Genomic DNA, 24,083 nt, shown 5'->3' with positions numbered 1-24,083 from the left:
CTCAAAATTGAGTACATCCCTAAAGTAACAGTCAGTTTCCTGCTGAACATGAGTAGCCCCTTTGGCAGCACCCAGGTTTAGAGACAGCTCTCTATTGAATTGGCTCGTACTGACCCATGAGTGCATCACAGTATGCCAGGACTTCCATAATATTCATACCAGTCTATAATCCTGATCTTGTAGCTATTTGGCCGTGGAGTTACTGGCATAGTGATGCAGGGCAGGAGGCCAGAGATATCCAGGTTAAAGAAACACAGGTTCACACATAGGCTGACAAAATTAGCCTTCATCTCGCTATGGTTAATTGAGGAACGACCGGTAAAATGTGCTTTTATGTTCCCTTAGAAAAACATGAAGATATATTTAGAAATCACAAAGGAAAATGAGGAAGAAATTGAATATCAGTGTTTTATCAGAAAACAAAGTGTCCCTCCCTCACACGACCATGTTTAGATTTTGGTTGCAGATTTTGTACAGCAATCAATTTTTTCAGGAGTACACCCCTAGATGTTCTGTGGAGAAAGCATAGACTGTATATATAAAAGAGAAAGCTAGGACGTGAGCTGCATTGTGAGTGACCCAGCTTTACAGTCCATTTGAGTGTGGCGCCCTCTAGTGTTACATCTGAACAATGACATCTACAGGCCTTGTGTTAATGGGAAGATTGAAAGAGCAGTTTTGTTAAAAATACATTAATAAGATTCTACCTCTACAAAACAAGAAAAGGAGGATCAACATGGTTAACTTTCCATTTGATTTACGATCTTTTGACACAATATCTCTGCCATTGTAAGCCTTAAACTTGCCCAATTTGTGTCATTCTGCTTTAACCTGTGGGCTAGGAGCCATAATGGGTCTCAGCCCTAATTATGGTGCTCCCTGGATGCTGACTTGCTGCAATAGGGTCATGGAGCAAGAGACTCTGTCTAATTTAGGTCCTGCACTGAGAAAGTTTCAAACCTCTAATGACAACCATCATTTATTTTACTGAAATATAATGTAGGAAACATAATGCTTTGTATTCAAGAAATATACAGCATTTGTTTTGAATTGTATACATGTATTACAGTTGCCTTGACTTTGATTTTCTTCTTCTTTGGTTTTCATTAATTGGGTTTCTTTTTTATTTATTTTTGTTTTTGGAGTTGTATTTGAGCAGATATATGAAATATGCAAGTGCCCGCAATGTTTATTTGTTGCTGGGTTTGTCCACCACAGTTCCAGACTAAAGTATTCGATGAATTGCGCAGATGTTCATGGACTTAGCAAACTTGGTTTTTGGCTAGCAAGCTAACAGCTAGTACACTGATTGTCATAAAATCCTATACACTTACATTGATCATTTTCCCCGCAGGATATCATCTGAATCGTCATCCATTGTATGCAGCCAATACTTATGTTTATGAAAAAAATATGATTTCCCCATCAGCTGTAGTTTACTTTGTGTTTAGTGCTAATTAGCAATTAAGGCTATCCTGTCAACACACTTGTTTTTCAGAGGAGATTTTTGCACAGCAAACTATCTCAGATTCATGCTTTGCGTCTTGGGAAAAGTAGATCTGTCACAATACACTTGTTGATCTTCTTTTTGTCTACAAGGCACAGATAAATATTGGTCCTGTCTTATTCTGTAAATTTTTGAGGGATATGATAATTGTGCCACACTGATCACACATAGTGGTTGGAGTAGTTTATAATCTATTTAAGATTGTGATAATTCTACTAACACTACTGACAAAGGTCCAGAAGGCAGAAACGTTATGTTAGACAATTTGTGATGCTAAGCAAGACCACCCATTAGCATGTTAGCATCCCCAGAGCAGCTAGTATTTCTTTATTACTGTCATTTGTTATGTTAACTATTTTGTTTACATTTTATAATTGAAACTCATTAGTCTTCCTGGTTCACCTTTATGAAAGTTGCTTCAGGTTCGCATATTATCTTCTCTATCCTGAATTATCTGTGTTTTTGTGTCATTTATTGCTATTAAGTCCAGCACAAGGCAATCTCAAAATATCCTCTGGCTGAATTGGATCCCACCAAAACTTTTCTATCACCACTCCCCCCTTGAGCGGGAAGCTAATGAGCACAGCGGGATGGAACGTTCATGAAGAGGCAGGATGCTTCAGTGATGCAGCATCTCTGACTCATGTGGTGGTCTAATCGTTGGTAATGCACTGAGCACAGCCTGCCTGTGTTATGTCAAGGGTAACGCAATGAAATGCTGTGTCCTTCTTGAAGGGAGTCTGGCTGCTATTTGCTGCAGAGATTTTGGCAACATTCCCGGAAGGTTTAATAAGTGTAATGGTGAAACTGGCACTCTCCCTGCTGCCCTGTCATTGCTTTTCATTAACAAATGTTGCGCTGCTAAATCAGCTGCAGGACACTTTTCATTTGCTTGGGCTTGTGCAGTAAAGGTTGTGTGAGGATGTGATACTGTTATGCAAAGTTTAAGGAATTGTTTTCACATTTTGAGATGATTATATGTTACTCTATAGCTGAGGTAAACAGTGATTCCCACAAACCAGCCACATACCGTATGGATTTCCCCGGAGAAACCTGCAGTGTGATGCGGCTCTCCCCATCTGTCCAGTGACTCGGGTAGTCTATTGATTTCAGATGCAGAATGAGACCTCATTAAGTCTGTTTAATTAAATGAAAGCACTGAGTTGTTAAATTGGAAGGGAATTAAAACAAGGGAACTAATAAATGTTCCATCAAGTATGTTAGATAACATATATTTTTTCTAAAAGGTCACCTGGCATGAAGAAATCCTAAAATAAATGGTAAAAAAACATCTAAATGTCTAGTTATTGAAGTGAATTTTGTGGGACCAGTTATCTGAATTTTAATTAGGTGCCATTATTTGATACTTTTATGTATGAGCCAATACCTGAAAACGTATATTCTCATCAGTTTTAGCTGCAGTCTACTTTGTGTTAAGTGCTATTTCGCAAAAACAAGAGAAAAAATGCTCTAACAAGTATGTTAAGTTAAATCATTTTTCTTTAAAAGTATCATCTAACATGCCCAAATCCTGAAAGAGATATAAAAAAACATGTAAAATGTAAATGTATTGAACTGAATTGTGTGACTACAGGCAGCATTAACACCCAGTGCGAGTCCTGACTTTCTTTAATTAGACAAGTCTGTTATGTGCCGTCATCCTTAATGAGGCAGTAGCAGTGATCCGTCAATCCTGTGGCTCATCCCACCTTCTGCTCTTTTAAATTATTCACTAGTTACATGATGGATGCCTGTAAACAAGGAAGGGTGGAACTAGTTGCCTTCTTTATGCTGCCGAGTCTGCTGGAGCTCTACAGCAACTGCTGCTGGCGAGAAAAATACAGAAAAAAACAACTTCCCATCTGTGGTCTGCCTGCCTCTTTACTGCAGCAAAACCAGCCCGAGCAGACCGCCCCCCCCCCTCCTTCTATCCTCTCTGGTCCTCACACCTCACTGCCCTCAGGTTCCTGCAGAGCTCCTGCAGCAGGGATGCACAAGAAGGACCTAAAAACCAGTTCTGCAGACTGCCGGTCACCATATTCACCTCTCCATTCACCACTCATTGATTCTCCCCCCCCCCCCCTCACTTTCCTCCCTCCACTCGCTCTCTTCCTCCTGCTAATTCTCAAAGCTCAGCACTCCCTAGCTGCCTGTACTGAGAGAAAAAAGTGATGGAGCAAGAAAGAAAAGAGGAGGAGCACTGTTGTTAGTGCGCCACAGAAAATCTTACCCCCTCCCCTCTATACCCAATTGATGACAAGCAGGGTTTTTATTGAGTAGCTCCTCAGCCAATGAGTGAACAGTGCCGGGAAATACAGCAGTGGAACTGCACCGGCTCTGATGCTTGTGCTGATTTCAGTGTGTTAGAACAATGTTAATCTGTGTGAGTGTTTCCTCTGCTCTCTGCCTCTTCTGAGCACACGTCAGCAGCACTTTGAGCAAAAAAAGTCTCATTAGAGTGTCTGCTTTTTGGACAGAAACACCCCCAGGTGAAACTGGGACCTTCTGCCTCTGGGGGTTTGAGATGTCTTGTGAGAGTGGATGAACCAAAGTGCAGATTGTTAAGATTTTTTGTTCTTCCTGCATACCTGACCCTGTTCTCTGCTTCCACTCAGTGTTTAGGAGGCAGCACTTCTCTCTTCAAGGTAAGCAGCTTTATTTTTTTTCTTTCCTGTCCAAGACTGCATCATCAGTTACTGCGTGCCAGGTTGTCACAGAGGCACCTAGCCTCATTACACACATCCTGTCTGAATGTAGGAAAAGAAAGGCGGAAAGATGGAATAAATGTCTCAGGGGTAATTAGAGCAGACTGTGTAAGCGTTTTGCCAGTCGCCTCTCATTTTAGTTGAGAGTCTTGAAATATTATCAAATCTGCCCAAAGAAGGAACTTTTACAGTATGCCGGTCAGTCCTCACAACTCATCATGCAGTGCTGCAGTGCAATGTTACATACTAAAACCCAAATGTGTGTAAGGGTAGAACTTAGGATGTTGATTTTTTTGCACTATACAGAAACAGCCTTTTTCATTTTTCATCATAATCTTGACATGAGGAATTTCATTAAAAGTGATAAATACTGGATTTGATTTTACTTACTGGTAAACAAGCAGATAGAAATAAGTATTTTTTGGGACAATATTTAACTGATTTACATTTGCTTTTTAGTTGTGTTTCTTAACTGGGTCTTATTTGCCTCTGTATTACTATGACTTGATGGAGGACGAGAGGCTGCTCACTCACACTTAATACAGTAAAAGCTTGGAGGGAGTGTGTGCAAAGTCAAATCTGCTGAGCCAGCAAGAGTGAAGGGCCCACGTCTGCAGAGCTGACTGTGCTTATGTGCATCTGTTACGCAAATGAATTTATGCCAAGTCCATTACAATCTTTCCTTTTAATATGTTTTAGTAAAAAAATGCCCTTGACGGTGATGGACGGTGATAAAGCTTTTGTTAAATGTTGCGCATTACAGCCTCTGATGGACATTTAAGCTTTGTTTCATTTTCTTGTCATTTAAGCAAACCCCCTTCTTTATCTGGCCTCACAGAGATCTCCCATGTGGATATTCCTCTGTTTTCTTATCGATTAAGAAATATTTTATATTCAGCCACAGTCCAGAGTTGCTCTGTGTTTGTACTGTGTGTCCCTGGGCTGATTATGATGCAGTGTGTGAAAAGATCAGGTGGTGCAGTGCTTGCCTGATTCCCTAGGGGTGTTATGAGTACATGACTGGGACACTCCTGAGTGTGTGAGCCAAATGAGGACTTCCTTTTGGCTTCAGCAGAGGTGTATCAGGGGGTGTGTCTCTGCAGTATGTCCGTACACATACACACACATGCACACACACACACACACACACACACACACACACACACACACAGCTTTCCACTTCTACAATCTATCCCATGGTGCATTTAGCGCTGCAATAGATGGTTGATGGATTCAAAGTGACGTATCTTAATATAGCAGTGAATGCACTGAGTATGTGACCTGGCAATGCAATAAGAGAGCAGGCTTGTGTTAATCAATACAAATGTTGATTATGTTTCTCCTTTATTACCTATTGTATTAACTGTTAAGAGAATCATGATTAAGATACTCATGTGACAAATTAAAAAGGGAAATAGCCCAAGATAAACTACACGATGGCACAGCAGCACATTTGAAATGTGTTATCTGTCTTTATTGTAGACATGTTGAACTATTAAAAACATTATTCCTGTAGAAAATAACATTTTGTATCTAAAGTTATGTTTCTTTTGCTGAATTTGCATTCAGTGGTACACTGAGAGGATTAATCATTCTGAAGACAGTGTTGCAGCCTGTGCCTGGTGTCATGGTGCTGAAGTCAGCGTTACATCTGTTAGATGAGATATATTATAGGGTGTCCCCTTAAAAATGGTTCAATACTGAGATCTTTGACAAATATATGCAAGCAATTATACTTTTTTGTTTTCATGCTAATATGCTAATGGTGTTGCTGTACGTGATTCATTGAGCTGGTCGACTATTTGGTCCAGACTCTATTTTCTGAGGAGGAATCCTTTCGGACTGTGATTCCCTGACTTTTAGCGCCACCATGTTATCTACATAAATGGTTTTGAGTGAAATGTCTATGGATGGATGCTATAAGAAATGTTGTTCATGTGTTTCCCCTAAGAATAAAATATTACCATTTCGGTGACCCTCTCACTTTTCATCTAGAAACCACCATCATGTCAAAGTTCACATTTGCAAAAGGATTGGTTTACACTGGTTTATCTGAAAAAGGGCATCCCCATCAGCAGCTGTGAGTGTGTTTGAGTTGAGTCCTTAAGTAATGCTAACACAATAAACTATAATGATATGCATCCATCCACATTACACACAAATACACACATACACGTATACACACATACATACATACACACATACATACATTCATACATACATAGGCCTACATACATTGATCAGCATAGTAGCGTCATTGTGAGCACGTTAGCATGCTAATGTTAGAATTTAGCTCAAGACACCTGTGTCTCAGTACAGAGTATGAGCTAATCTTTTTTTCTCAAAGTAATGATAAACCTGTGAGTTGGATGTAGAAGAGTCAGAATCAATATAGATGTTTTTTATTTTTAAAGAAAATTCAGATTGAACATAGTAAAAAAATGTAAATTATAGTGTCCGTCCAACAATTATTTTTTACTTATAGTGAAAACCACCCTTGAATGATGGGTTAGTAGACTAAAAGCTTTAGGAATCCAAATTACAACATATAATAAGTACGCTGTATCAAGATTGTCTGCGCCGGAAGATGTGTAAGCTTTCTGCTGTCCTGATTTCAATGGGGAGCTCATTCCATCATTTTGGAGCCAGGATAGCAAACCCACGTGTTTTTGCTGATGGGAACTTGGGTCCCCCTCGCAGTGCGGGTGCAGCGAGCTGTTTGGCTGATGCAGAGCGGAGTGCACGTGGTGGGGTGTACGGTTTAACCATGTCCTGGATGTAGGAAGGGCCAGATCCATTCGCAACATGGTACGCAAGTACCATTGTCTTGAAGTGGATTCTAGCAGTTACTGGAAGCTAGTGAAGGGAGCGGAGGTGGTGTGGGAGACTTTAGGAAGGTTGAAGACCAGACGAGCAGCTGCATTCTGGATGAGCTGCAGAGGTCGGATGGCACATGCAGGTAGACCAGCCAGGAGGGAGTTGAAGTAGTCTAGGCGTGAGATGACAAGAGTCTGGACCAGAACTTGCATCGCTTTCTGGGTCAGCTGGGGACGTATTCTACTGATGTTGTAAAGAGTGTATCTGCAGCAGCGGGTTGTAGCAGCTATGTTTGCAGTGAAGGACAGTTTGTTATCTAGGGTCACACCTAGATTCCTTGCAGTCTGAGTCGGGGAAACAATAGAGGTGCCGATGTTGATTGTTAGGTCAAGAGTGGGACAATCTTTTCCCGGAAGGAAAGCAGTTCAGTCTTGTCAAGGTTGAGCTTGAGTTGGTGAGCAGACATCCACTGAGAGATGTCAGCTGGACAAGCAGAGATGCGTGCGACGACCTGGGTCTCTGAGCGGGGAAAGGACAGAATTAATTGGGTGTCGTCAGCGTAGCATGGGTATGAAAAACCATGCGGGCTAATGACTGATCCGAGCGAATTTGTGTACAAGGAGAAGAGGAGGGGACCAAGAACAGAGCCCTGAGGGACCCCTGTAGTTAATTGACAAGGGTCGGACTCCGACCCTCTCCAAGTAACCCTTCCGTTAACGCTTCTCATGCACTGATTTGCTAGCTGAACAGCCAATCAGTGTTATCCCTTTGTCCGACTTCCGGTGGTGTTCTCGACGCCAAGAAAAGGCGTCAGGTCGGCAGAAAAGACCCGACGGTGCGGCGCACACCACTCCGAATAGGGCGTGCCCACGCTCATGTTCGGCCCGACTCCCATTTACTGCCGATTTTGGGCCGGTGTACCTGGGCCTTAAAGAGTTACGACACTCTTTGATGTCGCCGCCAGCCGGTCACGTGGTTTATGTATGTCGGGATAGTTCAAAACGCACTTCCGGGGCAATGCTTCTCTATGGCAAAAACAGCACGAACATGGTCAAAATAGTCAGATTAAACCAACGCTGTTATTTTTTAAAGATTGCTTTCATATGTACATGATGTGGTTACACTTTGTATGGATTGGCACTATTTCCAAGTTTCGTTATTTAACGATATTTTGAGGGGAAAGTGTGGTAGCACAAGCAGGCTATGTTGATGTCACTGCCAGGGCAGTCACGTCCGTAGTATAGTTGCGCTACGCTGTCATGTTCTTCTATGGGACAGACATGTAACGATCAACTATCTAAAAATAGTTGTGTTAATTAAACGCACAAGGGGTTCTTGAATGAAATATTATAAAAAGGTAAACAGAAATAATAAACGGATAATCTGCTCTTCCCACAAAATAGTCCCCACGGAAATGTATTAACTAAAGTCTATATGCACACATGAACAAAATAAACAAAGAAAGGTTTTCTGCGTTATTCAAATGTATTCAGTTTTTCGAGCCAAGGAAAACAAACAAAACCCAACAAAAAGTCCACTCGCGATACATTGTCTTTACTGCCTAATCCAGGCCATAGTGTAGTTCATTGATACAAAAAAAGGCTGTTGCTCCTGCGCCCGTCGGCGGCAAAAACAGAAATGTTTGTAGGCCTTTTCAGGCTATAATCCACAAAAATGTTTAAAAAACACGATGATCGGCGTGGCACAAAGGAGCGAACCTTACCCTGTGTTGGAGGGAATCTCTCTCACTGTGCGCGTCCTCTCCAGGCAGGGAGACGTGCTTCGAGGTTGGTCGATGCAATATCCACATACGGTTACTTTCAGTTACTTCCCCCGTTGCATTTTAACATATATAGACATGCTGAGGAAACTTAAATATCCCGCTGAATACCCGCATTCACCACACATACGCACCCTCCTCCAGTGAGAACCACCCCTGGCATCCCGGTGACGCGCCCACTAAAAAGCCTTTTCCCCTGCCCCTACAGTAGACACACTGAGATCAAACTGCGACTGTCACAGACAGACAGCCGCGATTGCGTTATTGAATGGTAAATATATATAAAAACACACACACCCAAGTACTTTTCCAGCTGTAATTGCATTATTGCATACTTTTTATTGACAGTTTTGCATTTGGAGAGGCAGGGTGACAATGGAAAGCTTGGTAGCCTATTACTTAGATCGTTTTACATTTTTGGAGGGAAACGCTTGTGTTCATGTTAGCATGGGTAGCATGATCATGTTAAGACTATGAATATCATTTTACCACAACAGTGGATGAACAATTGATATATGTATTACCATTTGAACAAGAACAACAGGAAGAACCAAGTAGAAGGGACAAACAAAGTATTAAGAACAGTGTATGGAAAAAGTGATGTGTGTTAGAACAAAACAAAGTAAAATGAATGAGAAGGAGAATAAAGAGGGTTAGGGTTAAACAGAAAAATATTAATTCAGCCAAAAAACACAATTTGATTAATCTAAAGTGTAAAACAATCTTCAACACAGACCAAATTAGTGCCCCTGGACAACAAAACATATGGTGGGGCAAAGAAACGATAAATTAAATTGAGACAGTGGGAGACTGAAAATTATTACTATGATAAATATTAAAACTATTTACAAAAGTTCCTGTTGAACCATGGTTCAAAACCACTACAGTATAAATCCTTCTAAGCCATGATCTCTGCCTGAAATCAGGACCACTCAGAGGAGAATGCAGCACATCAAACTGGAGTCAGGAGTGTGAATAACACATTTTGGCCAAAACAAATTGTTGCTTACCAATACAGTGGCTGAACAATGGACACCAAAAAGTCAAAAACAGAAGCATAATTGTGCGAACAACAATTGTGGGGTGGGGGGTGGGGGTGGGGGGGGGGGCATTTTACAAATATTTACAAACAACTATTTACAAAAAAGCAACTATTTATAAAAAAGCAATACTATTTACAAAAAAGGGTTAGGGTAAGCAACTATTTACAAAAAAAAACATCTGTTTCGGGGCCTGAAGATCGGTCCCAAGGGCAGCTGGAAGCCAGTCCAGACAGGACTGGTGATGGCCACAACAACAATCCTGGAGGTCCAGCATGACCTGTTGAGACAAGGGCACACATTTGTTCTCACAAGCCGCTTCACTCAAGACTGCCTGGAAAACACATTTTCGTCCATTCGTCTGAGGAACTCTGTCCCAACACCTGTATTGTTCCAATATGCACTGCGCGCTGGGAAAAAAAGTGCTTATTATTTTTTTTTAAGTGTTTATTTTGTTAAAAATAAACATTGTGGATGCATGACCATGTTTTAAGCTCATCCTTCATTCACTGCTGTAGAGTAGCCTGTTCAGTAGGCTATTATTTTTTTAAGACTGAATAATACCTTTGAAGAACAATCATTAAACTAGTGTGTATATTACAATACAAAGGAATCTATCCTAGCATGCCATCAAGCATTAAAAAGTAGCGCTAGGCTAATGGTACAGTACAGATGAGTTAACACGGAACAGTACAAAAAAAAACTAAGTACAGTCAACATGTCACATAATGAAATGTTAGTATATATCCCAAAATGCAATGAAATATCAAATTAAATATTTATCACAAATGGCACCTCATTTCTACTTGTGCTAGCAGTTAAATCATATCATACAGAAAAAGCCGACTAAGGATGGCTGACACGGTCAGGTTCAGCAGATAAAAACCAAAATAACAAAAAAATACATAATCAATCTAAATCCTGCTTGTTAGTTACCCAGCATCATTGATATATAAGCTGCTAGCGATTCATTACTGAAATCTTACCTTAAAAGCTGACGAAGTCGCGCTAGCTAACTAGCAGGCAATGCTAGCAAAATTGTTTGTAACAACCAAGATAAAATATAGATAATTACGCTGTGCATATACAAATGAAGACCAGTATAAGCATCATAAAGGGCCTCTGAGACAATATAGACAGTTGACAATTCAAAAGAGTTCGATATTTCAGCAACTTACCTCTGGAACTAATCGACGCGCCGTAATGTAAGTGAATGAGGTCCAACGCCCAAATGACAATATTTGGAACTATTTCGATTCCATACCCCGGAAGTAGGCGCCGCCATTTTTTACAACGGAGGTCTATGGGAGTGTCGTAACTCGTATCTCTCTATAGAGGTTTCTCAATACTCTAATTTCCCCTCCTCGACTCCTCGACTCCTCGGTCCTCCGGTTGTGACCCGGAAAGGAATTTCAGCGCGCCATGTTGAAGGACATCTAATTTCTCTAAATGCACATCGAGGACCGAGCATCGAGCATCGAGGAGGCTCTCTGGAGGAGCTCTAACCGAGGAGACACTGATGGGTCCTCCAGGGCTCCTCCACGGATGCATTTCCGGGAACGGTGGAAGCGTTACGCACGACCGGACTTATCTCAGCCAATGACAGCTCTGCATGCATCCCCTGGATATTATTTTAGTAACCGCTTGAACGGCGACGCGATGTTTACAGTGAGAACAGCTGTGAGGTCCGTGCAGAAAGCAGAGCAGTGTGTAAAATACATATCACTCAGTATAACAGGCCCACATTACTCTCTGTATTTGTATGCTGTAGTTAATATCTACAAACAAAGAGTCAATATTTTTCCAAGACCATTTAGTGCTTCACATAATAAAATACACAACGGCTGTAGCCTGATTATGCTTTAGGAGCTGTAGGTGTGTGTGGTACAGTGTGTAGGTGTGTGTGTGGTACAGACTGTACAACACGTACAGTGTGTAGGTGTGTGTGTTGTACAATGCGTAGATGCGGCGGACAGACGGGTCTCAGTTGGTTTGGTGTCCTATGCTTACTTTTAATACTTGTAAATACAACTTTTGGCCCGTAATTTCAATTGTAGTTTTTGTCAGAATGTATTATGGCAACCCTGTCTCCTAAAAAATACGTTCCCAGAGAACTAAACTGCATTCTCAATTACGTAAGCTAAAAACATATTTTCTCCAACGTTACGTTTCTTATGAACGTATCTTAAATACGTTTATTTTCTACATATATTTGCCATTTATTGTCTTATAATAATGATAATAGTCATTTATAAATATCATTTTAGAGCACACATTTGAAATCAGTAGGCGAGGCTGTAATTTTGCCAGCTGTTACTCTCATGAGCGACTCGGCAGAACATAATAGTTTTAACATGCCAAAAAAACTGCTGTGTCGTTTATTACACCTCAAACATTCAAAAATATCCAGTTACGTTTTTCTGTACTTCCTCTAAGAAGAAAGGACAGTAACAGAAGATCTACAAGCTATAAAGTAGATTTTTAAAATGTTTTATAGAATAAAAGCTCACTGCTGGACGTTGTAGAAATGCGTGTGTGCACCACGACAAAGGAGCCTCATTCACTTTACATTGGGGTTGTTTGCGTGGTGCAGACACGTAAATGTAGCAAAGTTCGTGACTCCACCACGCAATGCGGTGTTAAGGAGTCGTGGTGGAGTCACGCATTCTGGTGAGATCAGGTTGCAACGTACTGTCAGTTTCAGCCCAGTCCCTGCAGTCTCGTATGAAAAAGGATCAATACCTTTCGGTAGATCGATGGAAGTGCTTCATGGGTGAATTAATATTAAGTACCAGATTGAAGCGGCAAACAATTGGTTGTTTATCTACTGCATGTGTGCGTCCGTGTGTGGCACATGGACGCACTTACATAAACATATAGTAATACAGTAGAGCTGCAAGCTGATGTTAAAGGAACATTTCAAGGTGAAGTGTATACAAAATAAACATCAGTTGGGACTGTAGCTGAAACAGTAATATCCAAAGATCCTTTACTCAAAGCATCTACATTTAACAGTGAAAATTGATTAAATGACATGTGAAGGGGGTCATATAAGTCATGAACATACAAAGAATCATCTGCAGCTTCTCTCTGCTTTATGGAGTATAATAAAGTGAGTTTGGCAGGTTTTATTCAATAGTTTTGACGTAAAATAGTTACAATCTGATTTAAAATGGTTCCAACAACCTTTGCTGTCTTGTGAAATAATGGTTATTAGACTCTCTGAATCTCAAAGAGAGTAAAGTGTCTTTACTCGAACTGAATCTTGACAAGGGGCCCCAACTTCTGTGAATATAGTCTTTATGTTAGTAACTAAAGCTGTCAGATAAATGTAGTGGAGTAAAAAGTCGTATATTATTAGCTGAAATCTGGTGGTAAAGAAGTATTAACATTCATTCTTAAGTAAAGTCACATACTTACTGTATACGCAAGTACTCTTTACTGTACCTCTGAATTGAAATAGTGTACAGTTTTGATACTTCAAAGCTAGAAATGAATACACTGTGTGGAAAACGTTTTATCTAACAAGCAGCTGAAATGATCAAGAAGTCTGCAGAGCCATTTTACTGAATGTTGTGACCTCTGAAGAGTATATATTGTATACACAGCGCCCTCAACTGGTCACTCCGAGTCTTACACTCTTAGCTGACTAGGAATAAAATCAGCTTTAAAGAATTCAATTTAGCTATTTGTGAAATACATACATCAATCAATCAATGTTTATTTATATAGCCCAATATCACAAATGTTACGTTTGTCCCAGTGGACTTCACAGTTTGTACAGAATATCAGTATGACAATACGACACCCTCTGTCCTTAGACCCTCACATCGTACAAGGAAAAACTTCCAGAGAAAACCCACAGTTTAAAGGGGAAAATGGGAGAAACCTCAGGGAGAGCAACAGAGGAGGGATCCCTCTCCCAGGACGGACAGACATGCAATAGATGCCGTGTGTAAATTGAAAAGATAATACATTTACAACATAGGTAGTCCATTTTTAATCACATTATATGAAGTGATTAATTTATAGCAGAAACATTGGGATCTTTATGTCTTTTTCTGGGCTGATTCAGAATATACCTTTTTCTGAGGATCTGCTGAGAAAGGGCTTTCTTAATGATTCCCATTTGCCTTCTGCTCTCTCAGCATCAAACCCCTTACAGATTTTGAAACTTGCTGGAGCATAAAATGAACGATGGCACAATTGACACATCTGGTTCTTCGATGTATTGCTTTGCCTTTGGCCTATAGTGGCGCTTGCAATACAGCCTTCAACGTTTTTTCTTCTAAATGCAACACTTAATCTGTATTTTAGTAAGACACATAAGGATGTATGCAAATGATTGGCCACAGTTTAATTAGTAAGGGTATCTAATAAAATCTGATGTGAAAGGGCTTGGAGGCCAGAGGAAAAGAAGATGAAATGTAAGAAGTCGGTGCAGAAGGATCAGATAATTACTCACTGTACCAGTGTCCCCTTTGGCTTCCCTTTTCTCAGTATACTGCTCCGCCATGTTGCCCCAAATCTGTGCAGTGCAACACATCCTTCACTGGTGGGGGGGAACATTCCCTCTCTCTGTTTCCTCCCCTCTGCTCCCTAAATGCACCAATGTATCCAGTGTAGTCTGTCAGGCTATTTTCAGCACAGGGAGCCAGAAGAGAGTGCAAGCCTAAACTGTGTATACATGTACATTGCATATCTGTATAGTTTGTTGGTTTCAATAATGTGTACAATTAGTTAGAATGTAAAAAAGTACATCAACCTGAGTATTGTACTTAAATAACATTTTGACATACATATCTGGACAGAGCACATGATTCAATTGTGTAATATGATGCAGTACTGTACGACTTATCCAGTATTACAAATAAAGTATTTGTTGGGCATTAAAACATAATAATAATAAATAATGAAAAAAAGTGAAAAAAGCTAATCTGCTTAATAATTACTTGTAGTTTTGATACTGAAGGTACATTTTGCTGATAGTACTTCCGTACTTCTACTTAAGTAACCGTTCTCATTCAGGACTTTAACTTTTAGTGCATTATTTTATCATCATCGAATAACTATTGCTTAAAGGGGCCCTATTATTATATCAAGCAGAGTTTCAGATTCATATTTGTATTTAGTTCTTCTGCTGTGAGATGTTTACATGCTTTAATGCTCATAAAGGTCTTTATTTCTCTCATACTGTGCCGCAGCACCTCTTTTCACCCTCAGTCTGAAACCAGAGCCCAGTCTGCTCTGATTGGTTAGCTGGCCAGCTTTGTTGAGATTTCCGCCCCTTAGCCTATCACTTACAATGTGATGGAGCGCTAGCCAAAAGAAGAATGAGTGTCACATTGATGTCACTATGTTCCGGAAGTAAACAAAGGAGTCCAATGAAGGCGTTTCAGGAAGTGGCAGGGGGAGTGTGTGGGAGAGACATTTGGAGTTTAGACTTTGCAAACATTTTACATGCACATAACACACTGCAGGAAGTCGACAGGATGAAATTAATGGCACATGTAGAAATAAGAGATTTCATTACTGAAGTGTTAGATTTTTTCAATCTGAAAAACCTTGAGAGGATTACATTTAGAAAAAATGTTTCTCATCCACTCCAGTGATGTGTCATTGTGCACTGAGACTGTAATGGGTTTCAATCATTCATATGATTTTCATATAGTGCAATAAATCAAACTTTCAAGTAAACCTTTTGATGATGTTCCTGTCTCAGTTACATTTTTCACCACAGGGGAAATTGTGGGTGTTATAATTTTCCCTTAAGCTACAGTATATGTGATCAAACTCACAGGGGAAATTTTGTAGAAAGACATTATACAGTGAATTACTTTTGTTAGTTATACCCTTGTGATTATTTGTTTTCCACTCGTTTCGTGATGTAAGTAGATGGTAATGAACTGTTGCGTAAGTTGTTTACTGCAAATACCCGATGGACATGCTTGCAGACATTTGATTTGTATGATGGTTTGATTATTTGAAAGCAATTTGCATTTTCTTAATGAGTATCTTTTAGGGCTACAGTAGTATTCATGTTTTTATTTTTATTTCAGAGTACCATCCATCTTGATGTAGACAGGTCAATTTTGCACAGAAGTCAAATGTCAGCATCAGCTGTTGTGTCTTCCCCGGTCACTGCTTTTTTGTCTGCGATGGTACAGTCTATAACAGCGGTTTTCAAAGTGTGAGGCGCACCTCCCCTGGGGGGCGCCAGAGAGCTTCAGGGGAGGCGCAGCGTGAGACACAAAAGAACGAGAAAAAGACGAGTAAAGTGACACTTGCCCACTTTTGTCTGTCTGTGGAGACCGAGTTCCCCCACCTCGCCAAAAAGGCTGTAAAAGTGCTCATTCTCTTCACCTCCACCTACCTGTGGGAGTGCCGGTTTTCCGCATTGACTTTGATCAAAAGCAAGTGCCGGTAAAGGCTGCAGCCAGAGTATGATCTGCGTTTATTCCTGTGTGCACCAAAGACGCAGACTCATTATTCCCACTAAAGTAGGGGTGAGTGTAATAAGGAGGCAAAGTTGACGTTCAGTGTGTTGCCGGGAACATATAAAGATGTATCCACGATGTTGAAAATGTAAAAAAAAACGGCGTGCGGAAATATACAGGTCGTGCTGCAGCTAGATGTGCCTGTCCTCTGTAAGAAGATGTCGGCGACTGACATGAAAGGAAGAACGGCTGTCCACAGGCTGTTCCAACTTTAACAACTGTATTAACTTCCAGGGTAGTGAATTGAACATGCAATTGTAATTGTGTGTGTGGTATATTTTCATGCACGGCACACGCATGTTCCACAACACACAAACTGAACAACACTCAATTTTCCCAATCGCTACCAGTGTCCTTGCGATCTTGTTATAACAACAAGTGCACGTTACTGATGCAATATGGTTGAGACCATTCGGGCTTATTCTAGAGGGGTGCAAGGAATAGTCCAAGTATTGGGGGAGTTTTATACAATATGTTTAAAACATAAAAATAAAAAGGTTTTAAAAAGTTATTGTTTAATGTTTTAAGGAGGTGACGCTACTCAGCCAATCAAATCGGTGCAGTCAGCACGATAGATTCAAACACAGAGACGAGACAAGAGGAGAGAAGCAGTCGGAGTAATTTCAAATGGCGGAAGGTAGACAGCGAAACAGCGAAAACAGCATTTAATTACATTTTCTCTTACTGGACCTCTTTGAAATGCAATTGAATACCCCCTGCAATATAGCAACAATAATAATAATAACAGCAATAATAATTGGGAGGGGGGGCGCGGCTGTTCTTATGTTCTCTGAGGGGAGGCTCACCTTCCCACACTTTGAAAACCCCTGGTCTATAAGATTCTTTCCCAATTAAAGTAAATAGCAGTAGTTCCAAAAGTTGCCATCATCGCAGTCAAATGCTCTTTTACTCAACTAAGTTATTGTGTTTTGTGTGGACTGCTATGACTTTTGGAATGAATTACAACATACGATATATTTTCCTTATTATCTGAATACAGTACGTCTCTATATCTGTCACTCACTAGCAGTAGGCTCTGTATACTTTTGCTTATTAAATACACTTTTTTTTTTACATTGCATATATGTGCAAATCTTCAATATTCAAACGTATAAATTATAAGAATCTGTTAATTGGGCAATTTTTTGTTGCAGAGAAACAGCAATTATCTCATTATCAACATATTTAGTATTGATAATACTAAATATAATTGGATGAATAGGAAGATCACGTGATGACACCGGAGTAGTCGGGTGCAGGCGGTAATCGGACTTAACTATGATTTAACCATACTGAAAGTCTCAAAGTGTAATGCGCAGTCAGTTCTATTAGTGTGTAAAAACATCTGCGTTTAAATGCCCGGCAGTAGTTTGACCAGAGCTAGAGCAAAGAAAGACAGGGGCCTCATGGTGGAAATGTTTGGTGAAGAGGAACACGTCCCCATGGGCTTGTCAATTGCTTTCTGAAATACAAAGCGTTAAAGAAACCTGTAACGTAAGGTTTGACCATCTGGACAAGGCTATTGTTCAGTTGAAGAAAGACTCGAAGGCCACTTCTTAAAGAATAAACAACACAGAGAAGCGTATTAGCGCGATAGAGGATCAAGCCAATTCCCAAGGGAAGACAATGGGGGATCTGTCCAAAGATGTCAAGGCCCTTCAGGGTAAAATGCTGGATCTGGAAGCCAGAAGTCGGAGAAATAATCTCATCCTAGCTGGCTTCCCCGGGGGTAAAGAAGCCGGCGGCATCTCCCCAATACTGGATACAATTATCTGTGTTGCGTGAGACATTATATTCAGCAGAAGTCTCCACGTTTGCAGTCAGTCAAAGAAGTGTAAGTATGCTAACGGACAGAAAAAACACACGACCACATCGCTCAAAGTTTGGCCTGGAGTACGGGCCGTTTATTGTATATGCGCATGCTCATTAGCATCACCGCGTTTCAGGCATATTCTGATGATGTCATACACATGAACTGAAACATGACTTTGTTATTATACAAATATGCTCGACACTCCCACTCAAAGACATGTTGATAACTCTCTACAGTGGAACACAGAATCCAAATAAACAAAACAAAAACTAATCTAGCAGTGTTCAATTTTTATACCTGCAATTCACATTACTCTCCAAACAAATACCCTTTGAACTTGTCAAATTTTGCCTTTGTCAACGGCTTGATTAGGACATCACCTACCATGTCTGCTGTAGGACAATATGTAATAGATATCTTCCCCTCAGCATGTGCAGATCGTACAAAATGGTATTTGATGTCTACATGCTTGCTTTTCTGTCTGGATACAGGGTTTTTGGATAGAGCTATTGCTCCCTGGTTGTCCTCGCATATCTTCACTGGTACATGTGGGCTATTACGGTCTACCCCTTTTAATAACTGTACAAGGTACATGCTCTCTTGAGTAGTAGCCGCTAATGCCATGTACTCGATAGCGCCACTGTTGGCTGCTTCATACTTTTCCAGGATATAACTGGACCATTTTCAGTTAAGCTGAAACAATATCCAGTTGTGCTTCTCCTATCATTTTGATCGGCTGCCCAATCAGCATCACTGTATCCCTCAAGCTTTAGGCTTTCCTCACTTTTCTAGCTCTTGGTCTATTGTACCCTTTAGATACCTCAACAGTTGTTTTGCTGCATCCCAATGTTTTTGTTTTGGTTCTGCTAAGTGTTGTGATAGTTTACTCAAAATCCAGCTCAGATCAGGTCTAGTACATGTCATAATGTATATCAAGCTACCTACTATCTCTCTGTATCCTGTGGAATCGATAACTTCACCCTCAGTGTCAAAATGTAACTTTTGCTCACATGGAGTTGACCTTGGTTTGCACTCTGACATGCCAAACCTCTCTAGCATCTTGCTATGTGTCTCTTTTGGCTCATTTTGATCTCCCCCTCACTCTGTGTAAAGTTGATACCTAGGAAGTGTTTAAGTTCCCCCAAATCTTTCATTTTGAACTTCCTCTTCAACATCTCTTTGACATCACTGAATGAGCCGTTGTTATTGGCCGCTATAAGTAGGTCATCTACCCATATCAAGAGTATAACTCTTTCGTTCTCAGACTCTTTTCTGTAGACACAATGATCAGCATCGTTTTGCACAAACCCATTCACTGTAAGATGATCATGGAGTAACTTGTTCCAGTTTCGCCCTGATTGCTTTAAACCAGCGTTTCTCAAAGTGTGGGGCGCGCCCCACTGGTGAGGCGCAGAGATGTGATAGGTGGGAGGCGAATGGACGCGATGAACAGGAGTTTTTACTTTTTTTTAAAAATAATTGTTTTGGACATCAGGCCGGAATCAAACCTAGGACCTCGTGGGCGTTAGTGGACTGTTACAGCCGGAGACTCGCAAAGGCGGTGGACTTTCACAGTGCCGGTGGACTTTCACAGTGCCGGATCCGCCGGAGCCTCGCAACGGCGGGTGTTTGCAGCTGCAGGTGCGGTACCGGCGCTGTGAAAGTCCACTATGTCAGAGCCAGCGGCCCACCAAAGGCAGCGGCCCACCGGGAAAAGTCCCGAAACTCCCGATGGCCAATCCGAGCCTGCTCACACACACACAACTGAAACCAAAATCATTTACAGCGCTGCAGTCGGGAAGAAGAGCAATGTGGAGCGGCACCTCACCACTTCACAAGGAGTTTAACCGTGACACTTTTCGAAATCCCGTTTGTGTCCCCCCACTTTACAAATAGGCCTATGTTTATTATATTTTTTTAACGCAAGCCTTTATCGCCACGGAGGAGCACACAGCCTCTGTGAGCGAGCGAGACAGAGAGAGAGAGCGAGAGAGCTAGAGAGAGCACACATTTATCTATTTAATATAGCCTAGGTGTAAAAAATAAAGTAAGAAATCATTCCAATGTGTACTATAGGACAGTAAAAAAAAAAAAAAAAGTTTAAAAGGGGAGTGATTTGTAAAATATGCATAAATAAAAAGAAAGAATGCGAACTAGGTAACATAAGATAAGAATAAACAAGTTTAAATGATTTGTTTTTGGTTTTGATCATATTCTAAAGATGTTTGGATTATTGAAAAGTATACAGCTCCCTTTCAGTGTGTTGAGAGCTGTATCCATAAATTCATTTTTTGTTCAAAGTGCACCAGATTGAGGCATTTCACTTCAACATTAAAAAAAAAATCATCCACGGGGTACATGCCCCCGGACCCCCCTAGAGGAGGTGATGTCCACCCCCAAATAAAGCAGGTTAAAGTAATTAAATTGCATACATTATCATTTAGTAAACATTGAAAACGGGTCCCACAGACCCAAACAGCACACAAAGGTTAAAGGTAAGCATATAATAATGTTCAAATGTGCTAAATATATACAGTGCAAAAAAACAAAAAAAAGAGGAGTAAAAGTAGCTCACGACTTATTTTCTTTTTTTAAAAGTAGCTCTCATCCTAAAAAAGGTTGGAGACCCCTGTTATAGAACGATACATTTGACAATTTTAAGCTTGGCCTACCATTTTGTTGGAGCGATGAGGAACAGGTGGGGCTTGAAAAGGCCCACCTGTTCAAAGTGGGGAATGACAAAAAAAGTTTGAGAACCACTGCTTTAAACCATACAATGACTTGTTGAGTTTGCCAGTGTTCCCCTGTTTTGGATTTTGTCTCAAAACCTTCAGGCTGTTCCATATATAACTCGCAGTCTATTGGTGCATGGAGATAAGCTGTCTTCACATCCATTTGGTGTTGGATAAGATCCTCCTGTATAGCCACCTGCATCAATGTACATACAGAAGTCATATTTGCTGTCTGTGAAAAAGTTTCCTTGTAATCAATTCCCTCTACTTGACTATAGCCTTTAGCTACATATCTGGCTTTCCTTTACTGCATATCCCCAACGACCTCCCACTGCTTGCTTGCCCTTTGGAAGTGTGGTCAGACTGAAGGTCTCATTCTCTGTTAATCTCCTCTTTCATTGCATCAGCCCACATTTTTGATTTCTTAGAGCCTACAGCCTGCATGTATGTTTTGGGTACGTCACAACCAACTCTGTAGAAATAATCTACATTTTCAGACTTCATCATTACAATCAGCCTTACACTGATACTCCATTAAATATTCTGGAGCATTTCTTTGTCTAGTGGGATAGCGTCGTGCACTCTCTCCCTGTTCTCTTTGAGTACCATCTGTCTGGATCTGACTAGCCTCAATATTCTCATCACTATAGGACTGTACACCCATATTAGGCTCTCTCTGATTCTGGTTCACCATTTGTGTCCCTGCTGGTGTTGTGGGAATAGTTTCTCCACAAGTGTCATCATCCATATTATGATTAGTCTGAGTCTGACTATCTGCGCTACTCTTTGTGATACATTTTACCAGCCTATGTTTCAGGACTTTCCCTGTCTCAGGATAAAATACTTGGAATGCTGGGCTATATTTGTCGTATCCTACAAAAATACCCTTTGCACATCTAGAATCTAGCTTCTTCTTATTCTGCTTATACCCGTAGCATTCAGAGCCACATATTTTCATGTTGGACAAGTTGGGTGTTTTGCCAGTAAAAACATGGTATGGTGTCTGCTCTAGACGCTTACAGTAACACCTGTTACGTATCTGTGCTGCTGTTTGTACAGCATATGTCCATAACTGCTTTGGGAGGTTACTCTCTAATAGCATGCATCGTGACATCTCAAATAAGGTCCTCCACCCTCTCTCAGCAGTACCGTTCTGGTGAGGTGAGTATGGGGCACTTGTCTCGTGCCTTATCCCTTTCGTCCTAAGTAAAGATGGAAACTCATGCCCTGTGAATTCAGTACCGTTGTCAGATCTTATGCACTTAATGTGTTCATATGGAGCAGTATCCGCTATGAATTTTTCAGTAGCTTTTGCTGTATCACTCTTTGCTTTGATAAAGTAGGGAAAAATCATCCCACTATAATCATCAGTAAATGCTATTGCATATCTGTAGCCGTCTTTATCTGCTGGTTCTATTGGACCGCATAGGTCTGTATGTACTAGCTCTAGTACTGTCTTAGCTTTTGTATCTGCCTGCCTGTTTCTGCTTTGAGTAAATTTTCCCTGCGTACATATTTCACAGTTATGGTTAGACAAGTCATGTTTCCCTTTGATCGACATACCTTTAACCACTTTCTCAAGTTTAGACACATCCTCAAAATTACAATGACCGAGTATTCTATGCCATGTCTGGATGTCATGACAACCATTACAAACATCATCAGTATTTTCATCCTCTACTGTGCTAAGGTAATATAGCCTACCATACATATCCATTTTAAACTTGGTACCATTTTGATGAATCAGCCAATCATCACCGTCCTTGAAGCGGACCTCAGCTCCGCTGGCTGTCGCCGCTTTCACAGAGAAAATGTCCTGTGGAAAAGACGGGATGTAAAGCGCTCGTTTGAGCCTCGTTTTCACTTGCCGTCCTTCGCTGTCGAGCAGAACAACTTCGGCTTCTCCTCTCATCTTCGCCATCCCGGTCGTTTTCGTTCCATCTGCCAGCTCTATCACATGGTCCTCGGGTCTAAAGCTCTTATCGATTGTCTTAAACTTTGCCGGGTCATTAATCATGTGTGTCGTGGCACCACAGTCGACCATAAGACCTCTCTTATTTCCTACTTGATTGATTTTGTCACTTACTTTGAAAAAGAATGATGCACCGGTCAGGGCCGGCGCAACCCATTAAGCGACATAAGCGGCCGCTTAGGGCCCCGCAGCCACTGAGGGGCCCCCTAGCAAAAAATTAAAAATTTGTTTTATCTCAGTACACCGTTGCTCTACTCTAAAGTCGCATCTAAAAAGCGATCTGATCTAGCTGTGTATATTTTGTTATTTTTGATTGTTATATTCAATCCAGTGTTCGAAATGGGGGGGAGCCAAGGGGGAGCTTGGCTCCCCCGAAGAGGGAGGGAGCTCCCCTGAAGGCCGACTTTGAGATAAATAGGGGGAGCTGCATATTTGTGTCACACAGATTAGAAATGTTGAGTTTCTGTAAATAAAAGTTTTTGAAATAAATAATAGTCATTGTTCATTACAGTTTCTGAATATTTGTTTTATATTTGTGAATATTTCTGGGTGTTGCCATCTGTACGTGGCGGCGCTGCATTCTTTACGCTACTTACGTTGCTATGGTTACGGCGGCGATGCCGGCGGCGTATTTGAAATGTTCATAAAAAATATGGCGAAACGAAATCAGCCAAGCCTCGCAGCTTTTGGATTCACAAGCAAAGAAGCGAAGGATTCTAAAAATGACAACGTGAACGGAACAACTTTTAGCTAGCCGGCTGTAAGCGGCGTTAGGGTCGCGTTTGACAGCTCCACACCGAGGGAGAGGCTTGCCGATGCGGAGCCTGAAGAGGCTTCAACAACGGCCACAGCCGCCGGCGCCACCTGCACTAGCAAACCTGACGATGCCCATGACCTGCCTTTTAACTGGACACAGAAAAGATGGAGTGAGTGGAATGAAAGCTATCCATGGCTTTTCATTCCACTCACTCCATCTTTTCTGATGAATGTGGATATGAGATTTGCAAAGAGGCAAAAAGTATATTGATCTCTCTGCCGCTCGCAGAAAAATCCACCGGAGTGCACCTTTCACAAGAAAGGATTCAGGGAAAAGTCAGCAGTGATTAAAAGAATAACCTGCGGAAAAAGATTTATAATCACCATAAGGGCCAGGCAAACGAAAAAGCGATCGAGATTTCGGAGAGGAGAAAAAAAGATGTCCTACCAAACAAGCTATTGGC

General features: G+C 41.0%; 1 protein-coding gene across 2 annotated transcripts in view; it reads left to right on the top strand.

The window, feature by feature from the left end:
- The first annotated feature begins 3,835 nt into the window (after positions 1-3,835).
- The window catches only part of LOC307040282 (synaptotagmin-2-like), a 49,056-nt gene continuing 28,808 nt past the window's right edge, over positions 3,836-24,083 (top strand). Inside the window, exon 1 of one of the 2 annotated variants that reach the window (XM_079682968.1) lies at positions 3,836-4,152. The gene's annotated coding sequence lies outside the window, so the exon portion shown is untranslated. The remainder of the gene's footprint in view (positions 4,153-24,083) is intronic. The other variant, XM_079682970.1, reaches the window with a different exon arrangement.

Source organism: Notothenia rossii (assembly GCF_949606895.1).
Source record: "Notothenia rossii genome assembly, chromosome: 5".
In the NCBI taxonomy this organism is placed as follows: Eukaryota; Metazoa; Chordata; class Actinopteri; order Perciformes; family Nototheniidae; genus Notothenia; species Notothenia rossii.
This window is presented reverse-complemented; position numbering and strand designations above follow the sequence as displayed.